Source organism: Equus quagga, chromosome 11 (assembly GCF_021613505.1).
Source record: "Equus quagga isolate Etosha38 chromosome 11, UCLA_HA_Equagga_1.0, whole genome shotgun sequence".
In the NCBI taxonomy this organism is placed as follows: Eukaryota; Metazoa; Chordata; class Mammalia; order Perissodactyla; family Equidae; genus Equus; species Equus quagga.
The window spans coordinates 43,265,797-43,280,760 of NC_060277.1; positions in this window are offsets into that span (position 1 = coordinate 43,265,797).

Below are 14,964 nucleotides of genomic sequence, written 5' to 3' on the forward strand. Positions count from 1 at the left end.
CAGGTCAGAGCTCTCCCGAACTCTGCCCTCTGCCTTCTGTCCTGACACAGTAATAACATACAAAGACGTTCATCACAGGCTTTAATTTTCACCATCCTTTGCTCCTCACAATTTTATTACACTCTCCTTCCCTATCACAACAAAACCCAACTTAGAAGAATACAACGAGAGTAAGGATGTGCCAAAAAGGAAACTGAGAAAAAATAAAACATTCAATCATTGTGGAGCACCCAGTGTGTGCATTCGGGTGCTGTGAATGTGGTTGTGAAAAAGAGTCCCAGCTCCCAAAGTCCCAGAGCTTCCACTTGATGTGGGAAAAACAAGGCAAGCTGACCCCAAATGTTCATGTCCCCATATATGGAGTGAAACACCAAAGATCTGAGTTCTCTCCTGGGCTCTTCCACTAACTGACTGTGTGACAAAGTGTCTCCAGGCCTCTATCAGATGAGGGCATAGTATTAGAAATATAAGACATTGACCAACGTTCTCAAAGCTCCCCACCCCCCTACCCCCTTGAGCCTTCCCAAGGAGAACTTCTTCTTGATGGTGGTGAGATCAAATGCAGGCATAGCTCCCCTGGCAGCCTTCCTAGGCAAGCACTGATGGGAATCTCAAAAGAATCCACAAGTCAAATACCAATTACTTTTATTTCAGACAAAATCTTTTAAGCTCAATGATCTTTTTCTGAAGCCAGTGCAGATATGAGGAAGCAAACTAGAACAAATCAGAGATGCAAGCACAGCAACAAGAACCACAGTGGCTCTGCCTTGCTTCAGTATCCCTGAAGGCCTCCTCGTAATTGGTGGGAAACAGAAGGCAGTCATGCTCCTGCACTGCAGTTTGGAGGTATGCTTAAGCTATGTTCAGTAGGCTCTGGAATATCTACTAGAAAGATTTCTATTTGGAAGAATTAAGATTAGGAAGGTTTGGCACTTTAAGAAATAAGCTTCTCTATTCTGGAAAATTAATCTGTATTCCCTACATGTGATCAACCCAGTGATGATGGATAAATGCCTTTTGCAATCTGTCTCTTTCCAATCAGTTTCAAGCTCCAATGCTTCAGGATCAAACAAGATGTGTCAAGCAGCTATCACCACTCAAACTCAAACACAATAGAGATTCAAACTCAAAACTGTCAAAATTGTGACCTCTATCTTAATCATTGTTTATGAGAGAGAAATGTACCCCCAAACTTAAAAGTAAGGTCACCCTCTGAGAATGACCCTAGTAGGAATCAACACATAATGGATGAGCTGAACCATCAATAGAAGTTGCCTGTCCTGAAATTGGTCTGTAAATATCTGGCTGAGAAGATTCACCTGCTCCAGTTACAATCAAGTTATCGAGAGCAATTCTCAGAGAGACAGGACTGATGGAAGTTAAGGAAACAGGAAATGTAACTGCTGGGTTGCTTTTCCAACAGCCGCTCCTTTCCCCTTCTTCCCTGTTGTCAGAACCTGCCTCCCATAATAGGCTGTGAAAATGCCAGCAACTGCCTTTCCCAGCCTCTCTTGCAGCTAGGGGTGGAAAGGTGATACCCTTCCAGCCTAGAGGCCATGAGGGACAATCTGCTGAGAGTCTTCCAAAAAAAGTTGCCTCTGTAATAATAGTAATTATTATTATTTAAAAAATCACCAGAAGAAAGCTTATCCGTTCCCTGGGCCCAGACACAAAGGGGAAAACTGGAGACTCTTCAAAGGAAGCACAGGCAAAAAATCAGTGTAATCCGAACTTCAGAAGGGTTGATATTGCAAAGCTATGTTTACTTTTGGAGAACACTTTACAGATCAAAGAGTTGTATCTATCTCTTCAGACACTCTCCAAATCAAACTCTGTATTAAACAAGAAACCACGTTTGGAAAAAAATAAAATGCTGAGAGAACACTGTCATTTTCACTCAGAAAAGAGTTGACAGTGAATAGTTTGCTGTGGGACATCAAAGTTCCCCAGTGGGACCTAGAACAATTTTTATGGAGATGCTCCAGCGAGATTAGATATCCTGTTTATAGCAAATATTATGATGGATTTTGCAACTGCAGCTAGCGATCTCTGTCAAAGAAAATATTAGGTCAAAACAAAATATAATCAAATTTTAACCACTTCTTCAGCTTTCTTCACATAAAAGGGGACACCAGGAGACAGTTCCTACCATATCAGTTGCCTTTTATGTGCCACTTCAGATCCTCTCGGCCTTACCTTTCTCTGTGGCCTTTGGCCTCCTGCTTCAGCTCAGTCAACACTGTGACAGCCATCTCTATGTAAATTCAACCAGCTCCACTTGGGCATACCAATGGCACCTCACTTGTGCATCTCTCTCACTTCCTGACCTGTGGCTTTCCTGTTCATGCTGAGGTGTGAGACCCCACAGAACACACTCAGCGCCTACATCTGCACACTCAGGAAGTGCAGGGGAATCAACACCCAGGGGGGAGAACCTTTGACCAAAGGGAGTCAGAAACCAACAAATAATTCTTCTCTCTTTCTTGTGTGGGAGGACTTTCCTGAGAAGCAATCATTTATATGTCTCCCAAGACGAAGGAATCAGTCACTCAATAAACACTCTCACATTGCATTTCCCTCCTGCCCTGCCACATTCCACTTTCCCCCTGTTCCTGCTCCCCATTTAGGAACTGAACTCCCTAATAAAGTCATAGCACACAAGCCTTGTCCTCAGGCTCTGCTTTCTAAGCAACGCAGGCTCAGACTGTATTTGTTTTCTACTGTGTAACAAATTGCCACAAACGTAGTGGCTTAAAACACCACCTATTTGGGGCTGGCCCCGTGGCCGAGTGGTTAAGTTCACTCACTCCGCTTCAGCGGCCCAGGGTCTCACCGGTTCAGATCCTGGGCACGGAAATGGCATTGCTCATCAGATGATGCTGAGGTACTGTCCCACATAGCACAACCAGAGGCACTCACAACTAGAGTATACAACTATGTACTTGGGGGGCTTTGGGGAGAAGAATGAAAAAAAAAGGATTGGCAACAGCTGTTAGCTCAGGTGCCAATCTTAAAAAGAAGAAAACCCCACCTGTTTCATGTGACACATGAGCCATTGAAGTCTGGGTCTAGAGATCAGAAACAGGTCAGAGAGATTTCAAGCACAAGAACGATATGACATATGACATACTGTTGCTGGTTTTGAAGATAGAAGGAACCACGTGGCAAGGAGCACAGGCGGCCTCTGGTTGCTGAGAATAGCCCCAAGCCTACAGCCAGCAAAGAAAGGGGGAACCTCAGTCCTATAGCTGTGAGGAACCGAATTCTGCCCCAACCAGGTAAGCCTGTAGGTCACAATTCTGTAGGTCAGAAGTCCATCACAGTGTGGCTGGGTTTATTGCTCAGGTTCTTCCAAGACTAAAATCAAAGTGTAGACCAAGTTGTGTTCTCCTCAGGAGCTTGCAGTCCCCTTCCAGGCTTACCTGGTTGGGGCAGAATTCGGTTCCTCACAGCTATAGGACTGAGGTTCCCCCTTTCTTTGCTGGCTGTAGGCTTGGGGCTATTCTCAGCAACCAGAGGCCGCCTGTGCTCCTTGCCACGTGGTTCCTTCTATCTTCAAAACCAGCAACAGTATGTCATATGTCATATCGTTCTTGTGCTTGAAATCTCTCTGACCTGTTTCTGATCTCTAGACCCAGACTTAAATGGCTCATGTGATTAGGTCAGGCCCACCCGGATAAACCCCCTATTTTAAGGTCAACTGATTTGGGACCTTAACTCCATCTGCAAAATGCCTTTGGCCATACAATGTAACATATTCACAGGTTCCACCCACCCACAAAGGGATGTGGATTATACAAATACAAAGGTCATTGTGGATGACCTTAGAATTCTGCCTATCACATAGACAGCTGGTACCAAGAGTGGCAGTGGAAAGCCGCCCCTAAAGATGAGATTTTGGAGGTGGATTACTCACTAATCTGAAAGCAATGGGGTTCCCCTTATGGATGGTAAGTGGGGTAGAAATTCCTGGCATGCAATGGTAGATTAAGCTGTCTACTGAATTTAATTGACATTAGGTGGAGATGGAAGGTAAGGCAAAGAGATATACAATAGGTATGTGCTTGAAAAGCATGGGAGCAACTACAACTATAAAAGTTGTGGATTTGCCTTACTGCTATTAGCAGAAGAAGCAGCCTTGACAAAAGAAAGTGATAAACTCAGGGCTACTAACTGCCAATTCAAAGCCTGCTTTGAAATCCAGAGGGCCTCTGAGGTAACTTTTATGAATATTCTCATCCCCTGTCACCAAAGGGCAGAGATGCTAGAGTCACAAGCACTGTGCTTCATTCTTAGTGGTAGGAGGTGGGAGGTACAGCCTCTTGTTTTTCATCTTAGGGGGGATGTCCTGGCATGCTCCAGACCACTGGAACCCTAAAAACTTTACCAATGTAGCAAGTCCCTGAGTCTTCATGGAATTTATCTCCTTTCTCTGGCACACATGATTCTACCAGGGCATACATGGTACTTTCTACTTCCTGCTCATCATTTAGCAAGATGCCGTGTGGTGATCCAATGACTGTCAGAATGACTGAAGGCCCTCTGATAAAGGCAGGAACATTTACATAGTCCGGGGGCAGAAGCATGAATGTACACTGCTGTCCTGATCCTATGAAGACAAACCACTTTTGATCCCCCCTTTAAACGGGGATTAAGAAATATGCGTTCACCAGATCAATAGCTGCTTATCAAGTGCAAGAGGCTGTGTTGACCTGAACCAGTAAAGATACCACATCAAGGACAGCAGGCACAATTGGGATTAATACCTGGTTAAATCTGTAAGGGTCCACAACCTGCCATGATCCATCCAGATTTTGCAGGAACTATATAAGCAAAACGAAAGGGGAAATGATGGTAATCATAACATCTATGTATCTCTTAAATCTTCACAGCAGTGCCAATCTTCGCCATTCCTCCTGACATGCAGTATGCTTCTGATTTATTATCTTGGCTGATGGAGCAGAACAGTGGGGAGGAATTATTTCAGAAGCTTCTACTTGGCCTTCCCTGCTCTAAAGGCCATCACCCTACTGGTTAGGGCACGAATGTGAGGATTTTTTCAGTGTTAAGGATAGCTATTTCACCCCCAGGGACTGGGAAATAACAAGAAGATGAGTTCACAGACCCATTGGACCCACTGGGAGATAGACTTGGTACAGAACTCCATTGAACACATGACCTCCAAAAGCACCCACTCTATCTAGAGATCCATGACAGTGTTGGCCTTCCCTGTATCAGAGTTAACTTGGATCCCATAACTATCATTCTTGGAATCTGAGTATTCCATTTTTTCCCAGTATAGAATTACCCTGGCAAATGTCTACAGGTCCCTCCAGGGAAGGAGAGGAAAAAATATTTACTTATACACTTGTGCTGCATTATAAGATCCTTCATCAAAAGGACCTGGCTTCCCCTTCAAACAAAAGGGTCTAGATCTGTGAATTGACTGAAATTTGGAGACTAGGTGAGGTACCAATTTTCTTTTGCAGTAGCTAAAATTAGCCTTCTACTTATCAGCTCTCAATTCTTTTTTATATTAGCAAGTTGAGTGACATCCTAATTAGCTATCTAACTATCTCATCTCTAAGAATGCCATGCTCTATTAGGCTATCATCAGAGATAGCTGCAGGTCAGGGCAACCTGATTGCTACTCTGGTCTTGCTTTCCTTTGATAGTTAAGTGCCCTTTTCGCTCTGATAGTCAAGTACCATCATATGACCTCTACCATTCTGGAATTCCATCATCTCCACTGATATTATAAGATGCAATTCCATGCCAATATGGCCTACAGTGGATGACCACAATTGAGTTTCTCAAAGATGGGTCTCCTGTCACCAATGAATTACTTATTGTCTTAATAAAGGGAATCTTCTCAAGACCCTCAGGTGGTGGCTTTTTTGGGGTTTTCCCTGACTTTCTAATCCATTCTTCAATGTTATGCCAAGGCAGTTCAGTATCTTCACCTCATTTACTTTAGATCATCATTGTATCCAGCTTTGGTTCAAGGAGGCATTGAACAGACTTTTTAGACAGCTCTCTGTGTCCTTTGTACGACATTGAAATGCCAAATTTTTAAGACCTCAATAAACTCTCCCCTCTCCCGACTTACATTCTTCCCTCCATGATCTAATCCCCTCACATGTTTCCCTAGTTCCTGCTGATAAGTATTAATTAGGTCCAGCAATTCCAGCGCATAAGCTCTTTTCTCCTGGAGCAAGGACTACACTTCCATGCCCGGCTGTTCTCATGCCTGACCCTTGTTACTAGCCTGCAGACGTAGATCTCGCTGAGAATGAGCACACCTGCATCAGGTAAGCTAACTGCATAGTTTTCAAGTAAGTGAGGACTCCTCTCTTTAGCAAGAAGGGGGATGTTTTTTGCCAATGCAGAAGTTTAAGAGGGTGAAAGATTCCAGATTCTCAGGCTTGTTCACCCTAATATCACCATCCTAGGTCTCAGAGTCACAATTATTTCCCATCAGGATCCTGACTTTGATATAGGACATCTGCAAAAGTTGTGCATTTAGCCTCCTCTGTAATTCTGCCTCCCTTACAATTAAATCCTGGTCCTAATTTCATCACAGTATGCCCTGCAACTACAGGAGACAAAAGTCTCCTTAAATTATGCATTGGAGGCCTTCTGCCTTGAGTTAATAGTTGGCTGACCTACACCTATCTTATTCTTTTCTCAAGGCTTCCAAAGCAATCCATAAAAGCTAAACCATTCTGCAGTCTTTATAACTATCATTTCTCCTGTACCATTGAAGTGCATAACCACTACAAAACTTAGTGCTTCCCCTTCTACTGTTAACGCATCCCAATTCACCATGGATGAGTCTTAGTAATTGTGATATGATTACATGCCAGGGTTAATTGCCATCCACCTACTATCAGCAATAGAGTTCTCATTGCCATCTGACTGGTGAGTGACGGAGCTCTAAAATCCCGTGAGGGCCAGCTTTCTAGTGGCATTTCTGATCTAACGGTCTTATCCCAAGTTTCCCCAAGAGATGAACCCAAAACAAAGTCTGTGCAGAGAGTTATTCAGGAAGTGATCCTAATGAGCAGGATAGAGGAACAGGAGGAGTGAAATCTCCTGAGCAACATCTCAGAACTCTTTGCCAAGTACAAAAGAAGGAAGCATTCAGTCATCGCTCCCATCACCCACTGGTCAAGGATGACCCCATGGATATTAACTCTTCTGGACTTCCTGTTTTCTCATGCATGAGGACCCAGAGACTCTGTGGGTGTACCCCATCAGCATCAGAGAAGCTCTAGGGCAGGAACCAGAGGCTGAGATAAGGCACAATCAGAATAAAGCTGCAAGCAGCTAGTCTAAACCTGCAGGGAACTAAGTAAGAGTAAGAGATGGAGCCAAAAAGATGTAAGGTACACACAAGAAGTGTTCAAAACTGTTATATTTGATAAATCAATGACAAATTGATTCGAACCAGAAATACTTGTGTGTGGAAGAATGCTGAATCCTGGAATTTAGCATTTTTGTGCCCCAAAGAAGCAGTTCTGACATCTTCTTAAATATAGCTAATTGAACACATGTATTTTACTCCTCTGTCTGCCAAAATGTCACCAAACGAAAGTAAAAGAACAGAAAAGGGCCCCGGGAACAAAGAGAATGAGAGAGAAAATGAAAGCAGACTAGAGATCAACACAAATGTTGGACGCTAGGATACAAGCAGATAAGTAGTAACTGATTTCGCAGAGTGGAAAGTGGAAAAAACTGAAATGTACAGTTTCAAGAAGGCAGAGAGGGAGCTGATGATCAGCATCGCTGAGAGCCTTGGAAATTGAAGACACCAGGAAATGCTGAAGGCAAGCAGAGGGGTGAGGCAGAAAACACGACCATTTTATGTCTGTATAGGGAAGATTCAGAACACCTGATCCCCTTTCCCCCATCATTTCCCTCCTTCCTGTGCCACCAAAAATCACTCTGTCCCTACCCAGGCAAAAGACTGTCATGTACTTTCTGGAGAGGCTGAACCAGACAGATTCCAAGGGCAGCAACTGATTGAATACCCAATGTGCTAAACATTGGGGAGAAACTTTCATTTCTGTCAGCAAGTTTCTGGATGAATTACTGATAGGTAATGTCAAAAGAAGCCTTGGAGACAGAAGCATTTAGAAAAGGAAAGAAAAACATTATCTGCAAAGACAACAGGGAAGTCAGACCCATGAGGACTGGCTCACAAAATTAAAAACACAAGTTTTTAAAGGAAATAAAAACACAAAATTACCAAGCTACCAAGTTTACATTAATCTGCTCGTGATGGAAAAACAATTTTCTCACATCATTATGTTACTCACAAAAGGTCATGACTTATCTTCAGACAGCCACATGGTAAAAATCAGAGATAAAATTGTTTTTGTTGGGGAGTTCAGGTTTACAAGAAATATTCAAAGTTTTACTGTTTGGAGGACCAGAACCTGACAGGTTCTGTGATTTTTGGATTGTCTCTGGATGAAAAGTGTTTAGTCATTTTAGAATCAGGGCAAATTATCAGTTTTTGTTTCTACAGTGCAATAGAAAACTTAGCAAACAAACAACAGCCAAAAAAAAAAGCGAGGCAATTGTCAACTTCGGGGAAAACGAAAAATTGTATGTGCTAGCTGTTCTCTGCTCTCTCTCCCTGTTGGTTTCAGGCAGCTGACCTCTCTAGACTGTATGACTCCACCCCTTTGTCCTCTGGCTTCTAGTTGAGATGTCTCCCACAGCAAGAAATTAAGATTGGGTGGTTCCACCCTCAACCCCACCCTCACCTCCAGGCCTTGGCATTTTGGCAGCAGCTATATTCCTTGACCTGTAGGCCACAGCTCCTGTCTGGTGACCTCTCTACAACTATGGCTCTCCATGGGTCTCGTGTGTGTACTGGGGCGGAGTGGGTGGTAAGAAAGCTAAATCCTCACTTTCCACAGTAGGACGTCTATAGATAAGATCAAAAGTAAAAAAACGTAATAGCAGTGTAAATACATTATTTAGAAACATAGAAATAAATGCCAGAAAATTGCTAGCTTCTTTTAGATATTTTTGAAGGTATTTGAAAGTTTTCACCTCTTAAAAAAGAGAATTAGGAGATGCAGACAGACGGAGTCCAGTAATACTACTGTATTTTAAAACTACATACATGTATTTACTCTTGAAAAAATACGAATTCAGATTTAAACAAAGACTTCCTAAATAGCCAAAAAAAAAAAAAAGTCAATGTTGAATTCCCCTTTTTGACTTTTTGACCAATAGAAAAGGGAAAAATGCCCAGATATACTCTAGAGTCTGTGGAGAGTTAGAAACAGGGCCCCACTTGCGATGGCTCCCATTTCAGGATCATTGCCCAAGGCCTTGGCAACTGTGCTGAGTTAGCTGAATGCTTTAACTCAGCGGCGAATTCCGCTTGGCTCCAAATGTTTGTTCATCATTGAGAGACCCCAGTATATATAAAACTAAATCCACAAGGCAATCATTTTCCTCAAACATTAGTACTTTGTTACAAGAAGATATTAAACTACCATATTTGAACTTAATTTGGGGTGATCATCCCAACATTTTGAGAAAGGTAAACATTAATTTAACTTGATCTGGGAGGCTATTAAAGAAAAGTTAACCCACAAACATAAAGCCACTGTAAGCTCTTTAAAGGCAGTGTGTCTAGAGCTGTTCTCGGGAAATTCAGCCAAAAACTTGAATCTACAATGAAGTCTTACCTTACCTCAAGGTTAAGTTCAAATATTAGCACATACAGAGAAGGCACATGTAGGCAGATTCTCCTTGACAGCCCCTTAGGAGGGTTCTGTGCTGGAGACCATTACTCTCTCAGTAAACTCCACAGGGACAGTGTTTGCTCCATTGCTGGAACAGATTGTTGTCTCTTGAGTTGAGCACCAGATGAAATAACTGACATGCATTTGGGGTTGTAAAATTTAAGTATCTTTAGCAATACAATCATGCTCAGTTTGGTGAGATTTTCACTCTATGACAAGCCCTTGGGCATTGAGCAGAGCTAGAGAATGGCTTATTCACATGTCTCAGCTCACATTCACTCAGGAACATATGCTCACTGAGTGGAATGGTGGGTGGACTCTCCCACATTAGTCAAAGAATATTTCCCCTTTTTTGCAGAGTATTTAACTTACACAACTGAATGCCTATATAATGCAAAATATGTATAATTTGGAATTAAATGAGGAACAATCTAAATAGGTAGAGTGGGAATACATTTTCACAGTACAAGAGTCCAGATGTGCAAATTTTCTTTGTCTATGGCTGAAATTAAATTTAGCTCTCCAGATCTCATCTTCTCGGATAGCAGAACACTTAGTTGTGCCAATTCGAGAGACTTAAGTCACTTCCATCTTAAAATGTAGTCTCTTAAGTTTCTCTTCCTTTCTCTTTTCTTTCTTCTCTTCTTCCAGAATAATCTAAGTTCCAGGGGAGATTACATATCATAATGGCATCAGAGGAGGACATTGGTCCATGCGTCATCTCTGTCCTCACTGGCCTTCCTGAGGTGTGGCTTGTTTTGATATCACACCTGAAGTGAGTTTGCTCACCTGTTGCACAGCAAGCCTATCTCTGACACTGGGGGAGTGGAAGGAGGTAGGAATTTTATTATTGCACAGCACTGAGCAAGGAGAGGGGGCAGCTAACACTGAAATCTCAAATTCCCCAAAAAGCTAAAAGGAAGGGTTTTTATTTGGGGTTTTAGGTAGGGGAGGGGGAGCATATGGCCTTGCGGGTTGCAGCTTTCCCACCAGCCTGTATCTCTTTGCTGGGAGGAGATAATGAATCCAGGTGCTTGTCCTTGGCGGTGTCTGTTTCCATGGAGGATGGTGGATTCTGGAGCCAGGAAGCCAGAGAGCAAGCAGGGAATGAGTGTTTTGGTTTTAACCCTGTACATTTTGGATTTAACGTAGGGAAACTGCTATCAGGTTCTGTATCAGTTTCACTACGTCTCCAGCAGCAGCCTCTGTTTCCACTGTGATTGTGACCAAAATCAGGCCGGAGTTATCTGTTAGAGCAAAGTCATCCTGTTTGCTACTTTGGCACTCCAAGACAGCCTGGGTGCATGGTGATCACTCCCAAACCAGCTCTTAATCACTCTGCAGATCCTCCAGCACTTAGCCACATCTCTCCTCCCATCCTTTGCTGAACTGTTCTCCCATGATCTCTATTCTGGGTTCCCGTCTTCCATACCATGGTGACCCTCTGATAGACACACCCACCCTCAGTTATGAACCTCATTCAGGTCTCACTAAGACATGCAAAATAATTTTCAGATCTGTCCCAACCCCATGGACTGAGGGATATAGAGAAGGATAAGATAAGCAAGCTATCTCTCTCACACCCTCTCTACCTAAACACACTACATTTCCTTTTGTTCACTATTGTGACCCACAGATTGACCTAGGGCACACTTCCTAGAGCTCCAGATGGATTGAGGAATCCCTGGACTTATCTGAGACTTCCATCCATAACTAACCAGAATTTTTACCTTGAGAGAGAGGGTGCAAAGTGCAAAGTCCCACACTAATGTCTCAACTCCAATTTTCCTCTTCAAATGCTCTGACCTCCTCCAGTTAGCCCAGAATGGGTTCTACCTCCTCTCTGTCTGTCTGGAAATTCCTGACATCATTATGTATGTCTCCTCATATGACGTGTAAATGGTATGCCTTAAATAAAAATGGTGGGGTGGGGGTGGAGGTGACTTCCTTCCCCCTAAACCCTGGCTCTAGCAAACCAAAAGCTCTTTAGTTCTCAGTCTATCATCTCTGTTATAGACTTTTCATTAAATTGGGAGAGTTTTCAGAGATTTCAAGTATTCTTCCTGCTCCCCCCACTCTCTCTCCTCTCCTTCTGGGACTCCCATTATACATATGTTAACCTGACGTTATCACACAGGGCTCTGAAGCTCTGCTCATTTTTCTTTGTTCTTTTTTTCTTTCTGTTCCTCAATCTGGATATTCTCAATTGATTTATCTTCAAGTTTGCTGATTCTTTCTTCTACTTGCTCAAATCTGTTGTTGAGTCCCTCTAGTGAATTTTTCATTTCAGTTATTAAACATGTAAAATCTGGAAATTCTATTTGGTTCTTTTTTATAATTTTTATCTCTTTATCAGTATTCTAGACTTGGTGAGCCATCATTCTCCTTCTTTCCTTCAGTTCTTTGGCTATGATTCCCGATAGTTCTCTGAACATATTTAAAATAGCTGATTTAAAGTCTCTATCTTGTAAGTTCAATGTCTGAGCTTCATCAGGGACAGTTTCTATCGATTTTTTTTCCCCTATGTATGGGCCATACTTTCTTTTTATTTGAAAGTCTATAATTTTTGTTGAAAACTAGACATTTAAAATAATATAATGTGGCAACTCTGGAAGTCAAATTCTGCCCTCTGCTCAGGGTTTGTTGTTGTTTGTTTGGTGACTTTTCCGAACTAACTTGGAAAGTCTATACTATTTTCATGTGTGGCTACTGAAGTCTCTGCTCAGTTAGCTTACTAGCAGCTAGTGACTGGACATTTGTAACCTTAACGGTTGGGAACCAACAAGTTTCCCAGTCTTTACTGAAGGGCTCTATGTATGTGTTGGGGCATGCCTTCAATACTTAGTCAGACAATTGACGACTTAGCCTTAGCTTTCACTTTCTGTGGAGCCTCGAAGTCAGTCAGAGGTGAGAGCTTAAGACTTTCTCAAGTCTTTCCCAAATATACACAGGTCTCGGCATGCACAGAGCCCTACACGTGCGCGTGGCCTTCTAAAGTCCCAGAAATATGCCAGAGCTTTTCAAAGCCCCAGTAGACCTCTCACTCCTCAACTTTTTCCTTTTAATCATTTTGGTTAACCTATTGTTTGCCCTAACAGTTATCCACCACCTCAGGCAGCCACAAAGTTAAACAAATGCCTCTAAATGTTTTCAACAATCACCCATCTCAGGGGAAGGGGTCCTTTGCAGTGGCAGTGGATGAGCTCTGAGTTAGATTCAGACAGTCTTAAAATGAGTTTTCCAGAGAACAGTCATACAGGTCAAATCATGACTATTCTCTGGGAATGAGGCTTTGAAGGAGCTACAACCCCATTCTGCCCTCTCCAGTGGCTACCACACTGCTGGTTTTCACCTTGATTGTGGGCCATTGATTTTGAGGCTACCATGGATCTGGAGAGTTGAGTGTGGGAATAGGGCAAGTTAAAATGCTACAATGCTCACTGTTCTTAGTGGATTCAGCTGCTTTCCCGAGTAATTTCTCCCTGGAGTGCTGCAAGCCTTTGATTAATTTCCAGAGTTCTGAAAAAGTTGATCCTGATTATCTTTTGCCAGTTTTCTTGTTGCTTTCATGGAATATTCGGAGGTCTTTGCTCTGCCATTTCTGCTGATGTCACTCTATTACAGATTCTTAAAAGCATTTTAAAATGCAAAGCTAAGCAATGACTATTTTGTTTTCAGCTGTGCCTGCTCTCTCTGCATGATAATAATAATAATAACATAACGTGTATTGAGAACTACGTGCCAAGCATCATTCTAATAATTTTATATTTTATCTCAGTTAATCTTCAAAATAATCCTGTTATACAGCTACTAATATTATCCCAGATTACAGACAAAGAAAATATGGCACAGAAAGTTTACATAACATGCCTGAAATCAATAAGAACTAAGTGGTGGAAACCGGATTTGAGTCCAGGCTGTTTGGCTCTAGAATCAAGGGCTGTGAGGCAATGTGGAACAACTAGGAATTACCAGAATGAAAAATATCTCAGTTAGTATTTCAAAAACATGAACCCACTACATAGGCTTTTATTTTATTGAACTCTAGATTACTGTAGGTGTAAGAAGCATTCATAACTGATATTTCTTGATCATCATAATGTCAAGTAATTTTAATGTTTTTGATAAAGACAAATTATTAAATATACAACTAAAGATTCTTTGATTTTCAGTTTTATTAGAATTTTCATATAAACAATCTAACAAATCAAAAACAAAATCCCTTACCAGACACAACTTTTTGCCTTTTGTTTGAGGAAATATGATCACTATACCTTTGAGATCCCTTCAGGTGCTGAAATCTTTCTGAATCTTTGGTTTAGTTTGTTTACTTTCAATTCAAGACAAATTTTGGAGTGTTTATTTTGTGCCACCGAGGAGGTGATGGTGAACAAAGCAGATTCTGCCATCGCGAGGCTCATAATGTAGTGGGAAACAGTCATGAAGTAATGGTAGGCGTCATTAGTACTATGAAAGAGGAAGCACAGGTACTACGGGATCTTACAGTGAGAGGCTCAAGTTAGTCTGCAAGATTAGAAAAGGCATCTTTGAGGATGTGACATTTAACATGAGACATAAAGTCTGGGGTGGGGTGATGGGAAGTCTAGGCAGAGGAAACAGACATGTGAAGATTAGAGGTCCAGAAAGAATGTGGTTTATTCAAGAATAGAGAACAACTTACGGTGGCCAGAAAACAGAAACTATCGGGAGAGGCGGTCATGGAGATAAAAGGACTTGGCTGAAGGATCTTGTTTGTTCAAAAGCGTTTGTTTATATGGGCTAAAAGTCCCCAAAGATCAGCACACTATATTTATACAGAAATATTCTTTTAGCGTATCATTAAGAACTTGCCCAACGGCAGCATATATGGAAGGATTCTGGTTTCTGGTTAATAGTTTTCAATGAAGAACTGCCTACATTCTCCAATAGAGTTGAAATCTATCTGCTGGTGGTGCTAGGACAGAAGGATAAAAGGTTCATAAGCAAACTGGTAAGAGCAAGCCAAATATAAAACCTGAAAGAGAAAGAGACAAGAACAAAGCATGCCTGGAGACAGAAATAACTTATTTCAAGGTTCTCTCTAACCAGACTGTCTTCTCTGGTCAGGTATTTTACAATACATCATCCATTATCTTCATGACAACCATTTGAGGTATTATATTTCCCTCTTTAATATGAGGAAACCAAGATTTGG